This window comes from Columba livia, chromosome 1 (assembly GCF_036013475.1).
Source record: "Columba livia isolate bColLiv1 breed racing homer chromosome 1, bColLiv1.pat.W.v2, whole genome shotgun sequence".
Taxonomy (NCBI): Eukaryota; Metazoa; Chordata; class Aves; order Columbiformes; family Columbidae; genus Columba; species Columba livia.
Genome location: NC_088602.1, coordinates 191,668,989 through 191,686,720, shown reverse-complemented (window position 1 = coordinate 191,686,720; position 17,732 = coordinate 191,668,989). Strand labels below are relative to the sequence as shown.

At 37.6% G+C, this 17,732-nt stretch overlaps 1 long non-coding RNA gene across 1 annotated transcript; it reads left to right on the top strand.

The window, feature by feature from the left end:
- The first annotated feature begins 412 nt into the window (after positions 1-412).
- LOC135578224 (uncharacterized) lies at positions 413-16,599 on the top strand. Its single transcript, XR_010469599.1, has 2 exons — positions 413-717; positions 16,346-16,599. It is a non-coding gene; the product is annotated as an uncharacterized LOC135578224 (long non-coding RNA).
- Positions 16,600-17,732: the final 1,133 nt, after the last annotated feature.

Genomic DNA, 17,732 nt, shown 5'->3' with positions numbered 1-17,732 from the left:
TATCAGCTTTTCACTTGATCTGTCCTGAATCTTGACATTAAATTTAAAATGAAACTTATAATACTAACATCATGAAACAAAATGTTACAAGCTTCTAATATGGATGTGGTAGAATAAGTTGACATTTTCAAGTGCAATAGGTAGATGCACTTTGGAACAGCAGTTTTAGTTTTCAGCCAGTTTTATGGCTATGTGAGCTCCTAGTTAAGGGTTCATGAGCCAAAACTGAGTAGTGCAAAAGCATTCAGACCTTTCCTATTACCTTGCCATCGCTTCTTATGTGCCTTCATCTCCACTTTCTCCACTTCAGCTTCTCAGGCACTCTGTAATGAGAAAACTACTGCAAAGTCACTGTAATCACAGGGACAAGGTCTGTCCTTTGAACCACATACCGGAGGGAACCACCAGATGACTTTCCATGGGTGCGCCCCAGCTTTCTGATTGACAATGTGCCAGTGCTCCTGATCTTTGCTAAGCTATAAGAATGTAATTATTAACCAGCAAAAGCTCCAGTCCTGCACATGCGTCCCACGTGTGGTCTTCTGCAGAACTGTCACTAGTCATTGCTACTTTCATTAGTATCAGAGACAATGTCACAAGCAATCTGAACTGGTGTGTGTGCCTTTGTACAGAGGATCCTCAATACTGTGCTAATGCGTGTAATTGACAACAGAAGTTCATGTGGAGGAGAAGGTTACGTATTGAGTACATTTTTCTGTAAGTATAATTACTCTTGTCAGCATAGGCCATAGTCTTTATTTTTCAAAGTCAGATCAAGTCTATTTGAAGAACAATTCCATATAGCATATACAGAAAGTTGATACCTGATTTGTTAACATACTAATAAAACTGGAAAAAAAAATATGGGAAGGAGCGAGTATCATTAAACGATCTTTGATCAAGGCTCAGTTGAACGCACTCCAACATTTACACTATAATTATAAAATGTAGTGACTGTCCTTGCTCAATGTTTTATTTATAGATAACTAAGGTATGTACTATATGACTGTGTGATCAAAGGACACTTTACTGTGTTATCAGTAGTAGTAGTATAATAACTTTATGATCATAATTTTTCCTTTTCTGTTGTGTTTCCACGGACTTTGTAAAGATTATTATAGTTAATGTTATGTTAATCAGTATCTTATCTTTTTTTAAATTGCTTCCTAAATGTTAAAATCTAGCAACAAATATGCTACAATTTAACTATTACGCTTTCTGAAAGGATGATTTTACACACGTTTCAAGCTGGTAAGTCTCTTATGCCTGATCTAAAAATACGTCCACAGAAGAACAAGAAAAGTTAATAAAATTGGACAGCAAAAGCTGGGACATAAAGATATTATGTTCATTTTGAATATTTTAGCCATATAATCTTTTATTCCTTTCCCATGTACTTGGTTTTGAGACCAGATATGACACTTCCTGGCTTTGAATATATATTGAGAGGCTCTCAAAGGGTCTGATTTTGAAGAGGTGGGGGCCTCAGTATTCTGTTAGTATTTATGCACAATTAGGAAGTAATTAAATTATGTGAAGAGGTGCTATTTTAGATGCCAAGGGTATCCTGTTTCACCTCCTACTGCTGCTCAAGAATGATGTGATTGTTTTGCAGGTCCTTTGTCATCTGCTTTCATCTGCTTTATCACCTTCCTATGAGGAAGACTTAGATATGCTGTTATCTGAAATTATTCAAGCATCTAATAATAGTTCAGATGCCTGAATAATTCTTTCTGTTACCATTCAGTAACTATGTTCCTGTAAGATGAGATGTGTGTTCTCTGTTTACTGTGGATTTTCAGATGCTCTACAAATGCACAGTCAGAATCTTAACCAGACTGGTGTGGATGTAGCGCGTGGGACAGTCATAACTACCTAAATTTTGCTTTTATCTACACAGAAAGTAAGGATGTATCTTGAGGTAATTTTCAAGTCTGTTTATGTCAGTGAGCCACTCTAAGTCCTTACACTCAAGTCCTAGTAAGTCCTGATGGACTTCCAGGAGTGATCTTCACCTGAAAGCTCTGTCCTTCAGCCCTTCTCTTTCTGCCGTGTGTTAGAAACTGCCTGTGATCATGTCCTGCTAAAGACTGCTGCTCGTAGGCTTATTATTCCATATTTCTGATTACATCTTTTCCACCTTTCCATCTTATTTTCACTCTTGGTTAGCACCAATGAATCTGAGTCAAGAAAGAGATGATTGTGCCACAGATCAAAGACTCTGCTTTCCAAACTCAAAGAATGAGGAGTACAGCTTTCATCCTGGCTGCCCACCCTGGGGTCGGAGAAAAAGAGCCTGTATTACTTGGGTTATTTTGACAATAACTTTTGACCAGCCCTCAGTACTACTTTGACTTTCATCATGCAGAAGGGTATGTCTGAAGAGGTACCTAACTCAGTGTGGCAAAGGGCAACAACATCCACTTGGGAATTAAACATTGTCCTGTGGTAAGATTACTAAAATACTCTTTGGTTGAGGCCTTACAATAGAAGGGAAGATCTGTGTTCTAGATTTGGCATTAAGAAGCGGCACAGATCTAGCTTCCTCGGAAAGTCTTCTGGTTACCAGGTTGATGGTACTCTGTGTGCATCCACGCTCTGAGGTGAGGAGTGTGTAGTTTTGAGGACAGGATTCCACGAACACCAACATGGAGTCCTCTAATAACTTGTATTGATCTTAAGTATGTTTGATAGTAAAGTGATTCTTGAGGGTAGACAGTGTGATTTATTCTTGAGCCTTGAGAATTTAAATTCCAAGTGAAATAAAAATTGAAGCATTCTGAGTGTGTCCCTCCTAGTTAGGGTAATCTTGTGTGATGAAGGACTACTGGATTCTAAATCCTGGTCCAGAGGTCATTTTTGTGTTTATTTTGTATAAAAGGACACTTCTGTACTAGGATATAAAATGCATATTTCATGTGAGGTGAAAAGGAGCAAAGTTATCTGCATTTAAGACAGTGACACAGAAAAGATGTATTGCAGGAGCTGGTAGTGGTGTTGAATATGCTGCTAAAAATGTGTTTTAGCTGGTACTGAAATAGAAGCTATAGAAAATTGTTAGGTTGATGGAACTGGAAATTGAAAAAAGACCGAGTGGCTTGGACTGCAAGAAAGTGAGTAGAAAAGCCAAAGGTAGGCCCAGCACTGCTTAGGGTAGAGAACGATGACTAGGACATCTTTCTGCATGACACCTGAGAAGGAAACTCATGACAAGCACCGTTCTCTCTGCTTCCACAAACAGCAGGGGCAGCTAGCAGTATTCTGCATCTGCAGACTTTGGTTGTGATACTGAGCCCTAGCAGTTCAGAATCTATATTTAAAATAGGTGAGAAAGCCTGTGTAGACAGTTCCAACTAAGGTCAGAGGCTATGTCTAAAATACTTCCTCTAAGAACTGTGGCCTCTGTTACTGTGTGTCCTTCACTCCTGTTAGTCTTGTTTCACGCAGAAGCACCAATGTATTGTTTTACTTAGGTGAGCTAGTCATGCAGTACACAATTTTGAGTAAATTGTTCCAGATCAATGCAGTCATCTTGCTGTAACACTTCAGTGAGGTATCAACCATGCTTCCAGAGTGGCAACCAACAGGAATGTGCGCAATCGTATGTTGCCTTCATATAAATTTAGGCCATATAAATGCAAACTGGAATAGGCTGCCCAGGAAATGGTTGAGTCACCATGCCTGGAGGAGACTTGTAGATGTGGCACTTAGGAACGTGGCTTAAAGATGGACTTGGCAGTGTTAAGTTAATGGTTGGACTCAATGTTCTTAAAGGTCTTTTCCAACCAAAATGATTCTGTGATTCTAAGAGTGGAACTGATATTTGATGGGATAAAATAATACACATTAACGATTCCCCCTTTCATTGGTGCTGCTGTTGCAGCTGTGCCATTAGTTTGCCTTGGAACTTAGCATTTCTATCTCTGAATCATTGACAAAGAAAATTCCAAAAGGCAAGACAAAAAGCCAATTCTAAGTCTTCAAAATGTGCTGAAATTCTCAAGGATCCAGATGACTCCTCATTAGTTTAGAATACTTCGGTGAAAGTTACCCAGATCTGCTTATTTTGAAGTGTTTTTTCTGATGGTTTCTCTTCAACATCATCCTTAGCTGATCTTGGAAAAGGAAAATTCACCATTCTTTTATGGTACAAAGACACACTTAGCTTTGTTCCAAATGGAGAACAGAAACATGCTAAACACCCCTGCATTTCCTGCATGATTAACAATTTTATCATCTGCCTTTTCTGATGTAATTGATATTCTTGCCACCTCTGTGGCAACATTCAAAAGAACTAGGATTTCTTTTACTCCTATTTTTATTAAAAATGTCTTGTTTACTTTGGTCCTATTGAACACAATTTTGCTGCTTATAATTTTAATTTCCTTTGCTACCTGTTTTTCTGAACTTCTGTTTTACATTTCTTGATTCTATGTTTAATTGCTTTTCTTTGCCATCTGTCTGCAGGGAAATTGGGTATTTCTATATTACTAATACTGAAAAAAAGACAAATGTGAGAAACTGAATAATAAATTCCTACATTTTGAAAATGTGTGAAATACATGGGCTGAAGGTACTATCTCTGTAGCTTAAATGTTTATTACCTCATCATTTCTAACATGTCCTGTAGCAAAAAGAAGAGAATGAGTCAGTGTTGTCTTGTTTGCCATACAATCACTTTTCATACTGTTTCACAGAAGATGAAATTTCTGGCGAAAGAAAAGATTTAAATTTATGATGTTAATGTTGAAGTTCATTATTAAGTGTGTAAACAGTACCTGTCTGAGGACACTTACAGACTTGAGGCACCAGAGAAACAAACATCTAATGTTTGTAAATTCCTTCAGTTCTGTGCCTGGCCCCTGAGGAGGCCATTGCCACCCTGGGGGCAGAGGTGGCTGATGCACTTGTTGGTGCGTCTGCTACAATTTTTAGGTTAGATCACTAAGATAAAGTGATCTCAAAGCTGAATCATTTTAGGTGAGATTTTTCCATAAGAATAATAAGTCTTACGTTATAAAAATATACTTTAGTTATGGTTTCTTTAAGTTCTGTGCAAGGAAAAAGAGGCAAAGTATAGTGATATCAGTTCTGCCAGTCCACCTCTAATAGTTCACAAAAGAGAAGCTGTTGTGTCTGCTGCCATTTTTTGGACACTTTTGTGTTTGTTCCCACAGCGCTTCACAAGGCTTTCAGGCCCAGTTATAATTTCTCACATCCTGGACTTTCTCCACTGAATTAAAAAGGATTTCAGTTGCCATAAGAGAGATGTAAATAAGACCATTAATCTGTGTAGTTGTGGTCTTACTGTCCTATCACTTTTTAGGATTCCCATCACATACTTTATTTTGCTGGAGCAAGTGGGCCTTTTTTCATCCCTTTATACCCAGGGCAGCAGAACAAAGAAACAGCACAAAGACTAGCCAGTTCATATTTCTGAAAAATAGGTTTAAATAGTACAGTCAAACATCTTGTATTTGGTTTCATTTTTAATTTCTTCAAGTTATATTGTATTGTTTCCATATTTTATATATATATATATATATATAGGTATGTAATTTTATTTTTTTTAGATCCATGATTATTCATATTGCTGAACTTTGCACTTTGATGGGAAATAATAATCAGTGAAATGATATATAAAGAACAAATGCAATTCATTGCCTGATCTGATTTCAGGATTATCACATTGCAGATAACAAAATGCCGTGACACATTGAAATCTGCTATATAACGTCATAGAAACTTGCATGATGTGCTTTGAGAGAATAATAAGGAATCATAGAATGAATTAGAACTTTCCTCTTAGACTAGTTGTCACTGTAATGAGTCTGTTCTTCAAACTTCTAAATGCCATAATAATAGTGTTAGTAACAATGAATGCCATACCAAGAGCAAGAGCAAAACAGCTTTCATCATTTATGAAGGAAGACAAATTTCATCTCATAAGCAATATCTGTACACTTGTGTATTAAACTGTATGCATCTTACTACTTAGAGGGCACAAACAGGATGCAAAACATTGTTTGCTGTTTCTTTTATGCAGAAAAGAGATGGCAGAAATCTGTTTTGTATTCAAAATCTACTATGTATGCCTTCAGTATGTTTCATACCATAACAGGATGAGTATTATATTCTGATGGACCAAGGGTCCACTACAGACTATGCCTATTACTTCAGGACTCTGTATTGCAAATGTAAAAGTTTATTAAATTGTTAGCATCACTGCTACAGGATCTACAGCTGAAGTATGTGAAGTGGATGAAATGGTCTTTTTCATCCATCCACATTTCTGTTATTATAGTATTTCTTCTGACTTCAAAATGATCACCCCTGCTGGCAGCTATAAATAACTGTTGATCTTTCCTTGAACATGGATCATCAGTTTTCCTATAAGAATACCTATTTTCCTAATGGGTCTAAGTAACTGGGCTGTGATTGAGCACTACTGTGGAAGGAGGTGCTCTTTTCCCCTTCCTGCCTACTCCTACCCACACTATTCACTTGTATGCTCCCACTGCTTTCTTGCATTGAAGTTGATGCCCAATAGAACCATGGTTGATTTATCTCTCTGTCATTATAGAACTAGACTACAAAAGAAACAACCAAACTCAGTGCACTTACACGTACTTTGTCTGTCAAGCGGCAAAGCTGATCAGGAACAGCAAGGTAAAGGTAGCACTGAAACAGCCAGTAATTGGATTTACCTAGGCTGCTGTAGAGTCACATTTTACAGTGTTTCTTAGTGGCAGTAAGAGATTATTTAAGTCAAAGCTCCTGTGGTCCAGCCCTCCATTGTTGGCTGTATATTTTTACTTTTACCTTTGTGCTGATGCTCATGCTTCTCTAGCTGGGAAACGATCTCAGGAAGGCATCTTTTCACCCTTTGTAGAAATCCCTTGTTGAGTCATGAGAGCAGCCACTGTTCCCTTAGCTCTTTCCCACCCATTTCACTATCTTCCATTCCTCATCAAGCCTTTTCTTTCAGGGAACAGAAAGTGACTTGGCCCATTGCTGATATGTGGAGCATTATGCAGTTCTGGGACTCAGAAGTATGTGCTAGCCAGTTGTTCAGGGGTTGCACTGCTTTGTTTATTGCAGCTGCTTCACAAATGTTTGGTCAGTAGCCGTACTAAATGGCCCCACATGGGAAATATCTCAAGGCTTCAAATAGCATATTGTGTCACAGAGTATTTCTTCTGGAGGACCAAATGGGAATGAATTTGAAAAACATGGAGGAATTTTCTATGGAATCATAAAGATAGTGTATCCTACTTCCCTGTGGAACAGCTTTTATTTCTCTTCTGTGAGAGAACAACTCCAACAGCCTGTTCAGATCCCATAACTTAGTAGGAGGAAATCTGTTTGTCCAAACAGCACATTTCAACAACACTGCAACATTTGGTTCCCAGGTTCTGTGGTTGTACAGAAGCCTGTGGGCTCTACTGTGTAGATAGAAGCCAATAAGCAGAAAATGGCAGATGGAACCACTGAACATACAAACCCAGTCTCCTGCACTGCCTGTTGCCTCACTGGAGGAATTGGGATAGACTGTGTAGTAAGCCACAATGAGTGTTGGGGTAGTTAGGACTAGCAGCCTGGGAGCAGAAATGTTTGGCTTACTATGAGCTTGGGTGGAGGTGGAGTGGGGGGAAATGTATTTCTCTGTTCTTTAATTGTGCTGTCTTTAGTGCAGAAGAATTGGTGAAGGAGTGCTGTCACAGAAAAGCATTAATCCTGTTCTGCTAGTGACACCTGCATTTTGTAAAGCAAACGAGGTTTCACTTTACGAACAGGAGACTGATTCTGTCTGTTGCTGCAGCACTCCATTTGCAGAACTGTACATGTGGTAATCTCCAGTGGCAGCATGATGATGGATAGCTGGGAGTCACTGTACTGTTGGCTGGCACAAGGTGTATCTATTCTCATTTCTGGCTCTATACTGCTAGAGATTGATAGCACCTGTCATGTCTACCTATGCCAGCTGAAAAGCTTACTGCCTGTCTTCTGAATGCAATGAGTCTGTAGATCTGTGAGTATTCCCTAACCTATTTCAGGGAAAGGGGTTAGCAAGAGCTGCTATTTAAATCCATTAAGACAAATTACCTATTTTGACCAAAATGAGTTAGGGGCTCCTTATGCGTGTAAATCTGGAAGTGGCAACCTGTTGCTCTGTCCAACTAGATTACAAAGTAGGTTTAGACTGCTATCCTCTGTGGCTAGACTACATTCAGTACCTAAAGCAAACTTCTTTAGAGCTACTTTTAACATTTTGACTGATTTATAGATACGTTTTCTTTCCTCCTTTCAAGTTAGTTGTGCTTCACTTACCAACGTGTTCTCCGAGTCGTGTGTTTTTCTTAATCTCCCTAGGCCTCTTTGGGCACAGAAGACATGATCATTCAGAAAATCTCTGAGTCACAGACTGCTGGAGGCTGGGAGAATGTATAGAGGTTATATACTCTGTTTGCCCTGTTCATATGCTCTCCCCTAGGCATCTGCTAATAGCCACTGTTGGGAACTGGATACTAGACTAAAGACATTTTTGGTTTTACCTGTTGTAATTGTTCTTATGGTTTATCTCTATATGGGTCCAGTAAGATAGCAGATACTCTGTGAATTCACTACTTGTCATTCAGTATGAAGATGCTTCTCAGTTTTGTGTCTATGTACAGTCAAGAGGTGGGAGAAGCTTAAGAAATTTGTTAAACTGTGAAGAAAAATATTTGGCCCTTCTATTTACAGAAGACATGTAAAGCATACAAAAATGAAAGGAAGGACAGTGCAAACAGGGAATACGATGAAGAACGAGGGCAGATGCTCTTCATTGACAGAAAAAGAGTGAAGGAATGAAGGATCTATTAATAAGGCAAGACATGAACTGAGGAAGACACTATATGAAAGGGGAGCAGCAAGCACTGTAGTAAGCAATACAATAAAAGCAATACAAAATATTTACATGGATTTTTAAGAACAAATAGAGATGTTAATGCTTTAAACTTATTTTTGAAAATTTTAGCAATTAAACCATTAAATAAATGCATTTTGTAGATATTGTGAGTCCTCATAAACAGGGCAGTTTTTGTTGATGCACTAATGCACCTGTTCAAAATGCTTCAGTCATCAAATAATGGAATTTAGAATTGCAATGTTTGTGTGTATGTGTGTGTGCCTATGTGCATTTGTGGTTTGGGTGAAACTGGTATTTTTTCATGTGAATCAGACAAAGGTGGGGTCAGGGTGTTTTCTTTCAGGCATTAATTTATCATAGCTTACAGTTTGCTTTGTTGTTCAAATAGTATGTGACTCCACCCTTTCTTTTATTACTAAGCAGGGATATAAGACTGCTTTAGAGAGTTTCTAAGTTAATACTAATGAAGTCTGGTATCAAGTTGATTTCTAATACTTTTAGGAGCAAGACTTTGGAGTGAAAATGTTAAGCATAATATCATGACTGCAAAAATGTGTCTCTTTAGAAGGAAACATAATGTTGAAAGAATATTCTTATGCTAACCTGTTCCTTATTGGAAAGAAATTGTCCCCTTTCACTCCATTCCAAACTTTCTGTGCAGTTAGCCTGTGTGAGTCCAGGATTGCAACTGCTATATTTAAGAATGTGGGTTTGATCTCCTGAAACTATTTCAGAGAGTTATGCAGACAGTAAGTGTAAGCATACTTTCATCTCCCCCACAGACTACCGGAAGCTGTTGCTCATGCTGGAAGGAAATAGTGCTTTATTCTAAGTGTGTCACAAATCACATCCAATGTCTCCAGTACAAATGTAGAGCTTCAGGAAGCAACTTGTTTCCTTCTGTCCCAGTACTCCCTGCAGGGCGATGTAACTCAACTGTCTTTGGTGTAGAACGGTAGCTGCAGCCAAGGGTTAGTTCCTGAAAATTATGGGTGAGAAGGAAAATCAACCCTGTTAACTACTTCTATATAAGAAACTGCCCATACAATTTTGTTTTTCTTGGACCTTGTCTATTACAGTATTTCTAGATTTTCATAAGTCCTAAAATAGCAGGGAAGAGGGAGAGTAGGGTGGAAGAAAATGAAGGTAAATTGTCAGTCTCCTTGGGAATGCTGTCAGTATGCTTCCTGCTACTGAAATATGTTTCTTAACTTTTTGGAGGACAAAGCTCAGTGATAAAACTAAAAAAAAAAAAAAAAAAAAAAATTATGTTCCATGTTTCAGTGGTAGCTACTGGAAATTAAGTTTATTGCAGGATTTGGTTGTGTTCCAGTGTAACACACAGATAATTTTGTCTTTGTCCTCTGTTATTAATACAAACTTTTTCATCTTTCCTCAGTAGAGAAGCCACTTGGTCTTTTGCCAGATGTAGGTTTGCTCGCACAGTTTGAACAAAGATTCCTCAAAATCAGTGTGTGCAGCACCCTAGCAGAGGGTGCCATATCCAAAATCAGAAGGAGCAACTATGCAAGGGAAAGGATTCATCAGAGGTCAGAGTGGAACATTTCTCATAGATGACTAATAGCAAGGGATGGGCAAACCTTGTGTTGTTTTGAGGTTTTGTGAACCTTTTGAACTGTACTTTTGGTTTTACAGGGTTTGTGAACTGTTCCCTCTTCCATCTTGTCCTTATCCACATGCTGTTTTTCAGGATGGGAGTTTTGTTGATGTATTTTTATTTAACCTGTAAAAGAGAGATCCCTTTCTCTGTGTATGATGCTTGAACAATGCTTGAACAATCTTTCTGCTTCAGCAGGTTCTAAGCAAAATACTGGGTGTGAGCAGTTTCTGTCCATAACATCTCCTCTTTTTCTCACTATTTGCCTTTTAATGATATTTTATTCTCAGTATTAAAGTACAATATGAGAAAGGGACCTTCTGGATCAGTATCAAGGGGACCTACAAGTTATTCCTTTCATAGGGCTATCTAGCTTCCATTTTAAATGAGTTATGCTTCTTTCCTTTTCTCTTCATTTAATCTAAACAATCTGTTTTTTTAATAATTCTATAGTATATTCTTTTAACTTATGTTTGTATAACATTTGCCCTCTCTGCTCCCCTTTTCAGTCACTCAACTGATCTTTGAAAGCACAAATCAGAATTAGGACCCTCCTGGTTTTATTAACTCCTTGCACTATTAAATCAGGTCCTTGGACTCCACAAACTTTAAGAGGATTTTAGAATTGACAACTGTATTCCTTCTCACTCGTCATCTGTAGGAAAGGATGTCATCAGACTGAATCTCAAATAAATAGTTTTATGTTACTATCCCCTCGTTTATATCTCTGTTATACTATGCATGTCTATTACATATTTAAACCAGATTTATTTATTGTGTGTACTACTACCACTTTGCATGTGATAAATTGTAAGGAGAGAAACTTCCTCAGACATGACCTTGAGATGATCTGCAAGGCGACCTGAAAGGAAATAGTCAGTAATTTGGGAACTTTGTTTAGTGAATTGTGGTTTGAATATCTTTATCTTATACATGGAATAGATTTATTTTTTCCTTTTGAGATAGTAATTTGGTAAGTCATTGCTGTGTTCTAAGTTTTACCTCTAGTGGATGCCAATCATGTTAATGAATTCTAGCTGGCCAATCAAAGAAGAGTGAAAGCTGTTTTCTGTTTGTAAAGTATACTAATTGAGATTGCTATATGCAGTTCAATTGTGTTGGTAAATACTCAAAAGTTTCATTTCTAAACATTTAATCTTTTATTGAAAGAGGAGGAGGAGTGGGGCTTTCAGTAGTCTGCTAAAAATGAAGACATATTTTCTAATTACACAGATTATTCACTAGCACCAGTGCTTACAAAAAAACCCCAAACAAACCCTAAGGCACAAATATATATATATAGAAAACCTAAAAAAAGGAAGTAAAGCTTTTATCTAAAATAGAACTTAAAACAGAAACTGAAGCCATCTTTGATGAAAGCTTCACACGTTTTAAGCTGACTCTAGGGTACACAACAAATAGATGTGGAGTCTTGCAAAACTCACGTGTTAAAGCAACAGAGCACAGTCTGTATACTGCCAAGGAAAAGAATTGTCCAAAAGCACTTGATGCAGTTATAACAAATTAAATATGCAAACTAGGCTGTGTAGAATTTCTGCGCTGTTTACTGTCCTTCCATAAAAGGATTTCTCAGTGGAGAAAATGACTTTTACAAGGTCTGTAGATTTGTAATAGAAACAGGCATCTTTCCATATATAGCCTGAGAAAAATTGAGGCTCTTCAGTTGAATTGAGTTCTTTATGCAAGAATATCCTTTTCATTTGCATTACTGCAACAACATTAATATTAGGACCACCGACAGAGATGTGATTTACTACAAGTAAAAGGATAGATTGGCAGATTTATATTCTCTAAGCATTTTCCCACAATAACTCTTCTGATGCCAAGCCAACCTAGCAAGTTCTGGCTTGCAGTTTCGGTGGTTTGCAAACTGTTTCATTTTGAAAGTATGGGAGTTACTCAGCACTGGGGGCCAAATGATGATCTCAATTGTGCTGGAGTTATGCTTCTCTGGTTACTATTTTGGAACAACTGCTCATGTACAATGCTGTTCAGGTCATGATCTGGTCCAGTTTCCTACACATCACAAAAGGTGGTGGAAAAAAGAAAATGAATTTCATCTCCTCTGTGGTAGACCTTTGAATGTGTTTGTCTTTTTTGCATTAAGTCTAGGGAAAGCCTAGGGCACATATTTTATACACCTACTGAACTGCCCTGTTAAGATGCATATCTCTTCACTGACTGTAGGAGCAGCCTGGTTACCTGTCTACCTTAGACCAAAACCTTAACCTTTATACAGCTAGAATGAGGCAAAGAGAGTCCACTCTAGGAAAGTTGACTGGAAAAGGAGATTGTGTATTGTTCATCAGTACCTTTGAAAGAAAACTGTCCTTTATATTAGCAGCATTTTTGTTTGTGAAGGTGTTTATACTGTTTTTTTATAGCCCATATTAATATTAAAAGTTTGCTAAGCTTCAGAAATGAATGTAATATGATCCTGCAATACAAAATTTTAAATAATGTTTTTTAGGAAAAACAAAGTGCAAGAACATGAAATCTAATGCAAATATTGCCCTCTGCTTTATGCTGGTTCTTCCCAATCAAGAGCAGTAATTGAGGTACATCACAGAAAGTACTTTTATGGGCACCAGAAATCTAGAAGCCTGTTTTTTTTTCCATGTGATTGCAATTGATCGACTTTGTTTTTCATGGAAGTGTGAACTCTGATTGAAACTTTTCCCGCAAATTAAATATTTATAAAACTTTTCTGTTGCCTTCAGTATCTAATGTGGAATGACTTCATGCTACAGTCATTTTTTCAGTGAGATTCAAAAAGAGCCTATTGAATAAGTGAGGAAATGAAGAGGTACTGTAGGAAAAACTGCAAGAGCATGGCAAATGTAGGCTGGCTACAGAAGGTCTAAGGGAGGCTGGAATGATTCTTACATACTATATCAAAGAACTAATTACTGATAGGTGGGAAAGGAAAAGAGGTGGTGATGGCCCAAAGTGAAAGTTAGTCATAAGTCCATTTAGACTGTGAATTTGAAAGTTTTTAAGAAAGAAATGGTGCCCTGGAGAAGTCTTCCAGGGGAGCAAAAACCATAGCTACTGTTAAGGTGAGCTTGATCACTTTAAGAGAAAGGTTATATGATGTTAGATAACAGGAAACTGCACTTGATGATCCTAGAATAATCTTTTGATAAAAGATGCTGAATGCCATAGAACACAGAGCACTCCTGCATTCTCTGCTTCTAGTTCAAGTAATTAGTAAGTATCAATATATAGTTCAGGACACTTTCCTTCATGATAAAAAAGCATCTGAAGATATTGAAAATTGCTGATAATCTCTTTGGGATTCTGTGAGTGAAGAAGCATACTATGATTTGATGGAGAAAATAAAAAAATTATATTAAGGTCTTAACTATAGTGGGAATAGTTTGTTACCTGTTTTTGGCCGTTGTTCAACTATAGGAGTTATATCAGTTACATAAAGTTATAGTGCACTTAAAACTGAAATACCTCAACTATTATACCCTCTAACTCAGAAAATATTCCTGTTTATGTTTCAATATTTAAAATTGCTTTTTGAACATTCCAGTTACCTCGTTACTATGCCATTTATTTGGATCTGTGTTGTGAAGGACAGACATGGGATGGTGTTGAAAGTATTTAAAATACAAGTACAAGTAAAGAGTTTAGGTATAACTGGCAACTAGTTTAAAATAATGGCAGGATTTGGACTAGTATGAGACACTTTAGCTTCCAACTGTGCAAGAAGGTATGTGCACTTGTTCTAAAAGTCACACACACGCACACATGCATGCACACTCAGAGATATGCTCTTAACTGATAAATATGTTATCAGTTAAGAGTCAGACTTCAATCTGCACATGCAAGGGCACTTTGGGACTATAACCTGTACTGAATTCACCCTGTTGTTAATAAGTGGCTTGATCTAAAATACATCCAGGCATTCAGATAAGTCAAAATAGTGATCAGAGGTCTTGACAAAAGCCCTGTATATTTGAAATTGTTTCCATATATATGCATGTTTGTACTGCAAGCTGTTGTGTATGTATTTTGAAAGCAGACACCATACAATGACCACACTTAGAAGGATAACTAGAATCCTTTTTGCCAGATATTGGGCTAGCAATGTCTTAACTAGCTAGACTGTACAGTGAAGTCAGTCTACTTTATTTTCTTTACCACACTGCATGTTATTATTATCTATATGTAATAATTAATGACCAGTGAAGTGTTATTTAACTATTCCTGAGCATACTGGAGCTTTGTCTTTAAATGTGATAACCATGGCTATCATAGTTGTTCTTCTGCTTTAAACAGTGTCTCAACTGTGTACACACTGTTCACTCTATGTTGATACCATTCTTGGATCAACCAGAGGTACTCTGTTGAATCCTGTTGTAATGGTTTAAACTGTTTGTCCCTGATGTCCATCTCTTCTCTCTGCCAAAGACTGTCCTGTTCAAAAAATCAACAGAAAAGAGTGTTTACCTGCTCGAAGACACTGTCCCACAGCATTGGTCAAACCTATGGTTATGAGTGACTTAAGAAGTTTGACTTTTTATTGGAGGTGGGTTTATGCAGTGACTTTTATTTACTTCTTCCAAGTCTTTTCTGAAGACAGTAATCTCTCAGAAGGTGACAGGATAGTTTGGAGAACGATGCCTAAAATCATTAAAGCAAGGTTTAACATAAATTGGCTGTTAGGGAACTTGAATGAAAAAAATATTTGATGTCTACTCTTTAATTATTTTATTAGTCTGTTATCTATGTTAAATTTATCAACATGTGAATGTTTGACATCTACTGGTAAAAGTAGTCTCAAGGAAGGACTTTCAAAGGTATGCATATAAGTATCTGGGAAAACCCACATCTTAAATTTGTGGTGTATGCATCTGATTGGAAAGGCAAAACAATTCCAAGATATTTATTTATTCTATTACAACCAAAGAACAGAATTAGAATTTTCAATAACTAAGTTTAATCATGGGTTAGTTCATTTCTGAAGGAGTCTCAGGAGCTTTGTAGTCCAACCTCCTGCTCAAAGCAAGGTTGACTTGGGGTTATATCAAGTAGTTCAGAGATTTATCTAGTTGGATTCTGAAAACCTCCAAGAGCAGACAGAGCCTCCATAGCATCACTGGGCAGCCTGACTGTCCTCATGGGGAAAGAGTTTTTTCTTATATATATTTGGAACCTCTCTTGTTTCCACTGATACTCATTGATTCTTGTCCTCCCACCACATGCTGTTGTGAGGAGTTTGGTTCTGTTTTGTTAGTAACCATCTTGTAGGTACTGGCAAGCTGCTACTAGCTTCCCCAAAACCATCTCTCCTCCAGACCAGGCAAGAGCATCTTCCTCTGCTTCTCCTCACAGGGCAAGTTCTTCAGCTCCCAAACATCTTCATGTCCTCCCCACTGAACTCACTACAGCTTATCAATGTCTGTCTTGTACTGGGGATTCCAAAACAGGGCACAGTACTCTTGCTGTGGTCTGACAGATCCTGAGTAGAGGGTGATGATCCCTTTCCTCAATTTACTGATCACATTCCTGTTAATACAACCCAAAATACTACTGAAACACTTTTTTCTTTTCTTTTTTTTTTTTTTTTCTTTTATCTCCCCCTTTCCCCACCCCCTGCAAGGTAACACAGCTTGCTTATGCTTGACTTGCTGTCTACTAAGATCCCTTCCTACAGAGCTACTTTCAGCCAGCCAGTCCCCAACCTGTATCATTGCAAAGGGCTCCTCCTTCCAATGTGCTGGAATTTGCATTTGTCCTGGTTGAATTTCATATCTCTCAGTTCATTCCTTCTGCTTGTCTAGGTCCCTCTGGATGACAGCTTTGTCCTCAAGAATATAGACTGTTCCACCCATCTTGGTGTCATCTGCAAACTTGACAAGAGTGTACTCCAGTGCCTCCTTTCTTGTTTTTCCCAGGATGAATTATCTCACTTGAGAGCTCTAGCAGACTACAATGACTGAGCACAGCAGAACTGGGTATGGCATGGTAATTGTCTGCGAAGATTAAATTGTCCTTTATTTTTTTTTTTGTTAATACAATAAAAAGCTGAAATATGTGTGATTTTTATTAATATTCATGTGATATGATCCGACAATGATAAACCAGCTTTGAAAACATAACATTTATCTGGTTTGTGAATTTTCTGTGTTGTCTACATAAGTAGCAGAATTTATAGGTTAAGCAGGGTAACACAAGACAAGTGGAGGATTGATGGTGTATGACATTTTTTTTCACCCTGTGCTGTTGATTTACAGCTATACAAACAAAATAGCATTCACTGCTTTCAATTTTTAGACTTAAATTTTCAGGTGATTCTGGGTACCAGTAATTCTGAATACCATAGTTTAGCAGCGGCCAGCTTGTATCATATTGAAAGATTTGTGAAACCACTGAACACTAGCCCTCTGAAAATCAGTTTATCTTATTGTGATCTCATGTATGCTCATCAGTTCATGTGACACATTTGATAGGAATTCAGAGGAGAGAAGATAACAGGAAAATAACTATTGACATACAGTAGCATAGATACAATCAAGCAGGCTGGCCTAAATGATGCTTCCACATATATCTCTAATAATTACAGAGGTTTTACATAGGTCAAGATACACAGAAATAGCAAACTAATTGTACATCCATCAATATAAGTGCTGGTTACTTTCTTGTGAATGGGGAGTCATAACCAACTTTGATAACAGATACAGTAATTCAGTTAAACAGTGTTTTAATTAGCAATTTGAGATTAAAGTGTGCACAAAATTATGGTACAAGAAATTGAGAGGCAGGAATATGGAATTGTTCCTTAACTTTGTCCCAGGTTGTCTGTTCATACCAATCATTACATCAAAGCTTTGTCACCTTCAGTGAGTATTATGTATAAAACCTAAATTAATGCTTCCAACCCCTACAGTGTAGTTCCATGGTAGCAGCTGTGGGATGTACAGCTCACTGGGTGAGAGAGAAAGTGATTTTGCAAAGCTTCACAAACAAACTCCTTCTTCCGCCAGAAATCCTTGGTACTGGGTATTGAGTGGCACTCTTATTTTATGGGTATCATGCATGAAGGAAGTAATGTAGAGACAGAGCCTCAATTCCTGTGCATTTATGTTTACCGCAGCCTTCACTGAGGCCCAAGCCATCTGGATTTACTGAAATTTACCCATGGAATTCACTAAAGAAGTACAGAAGCAG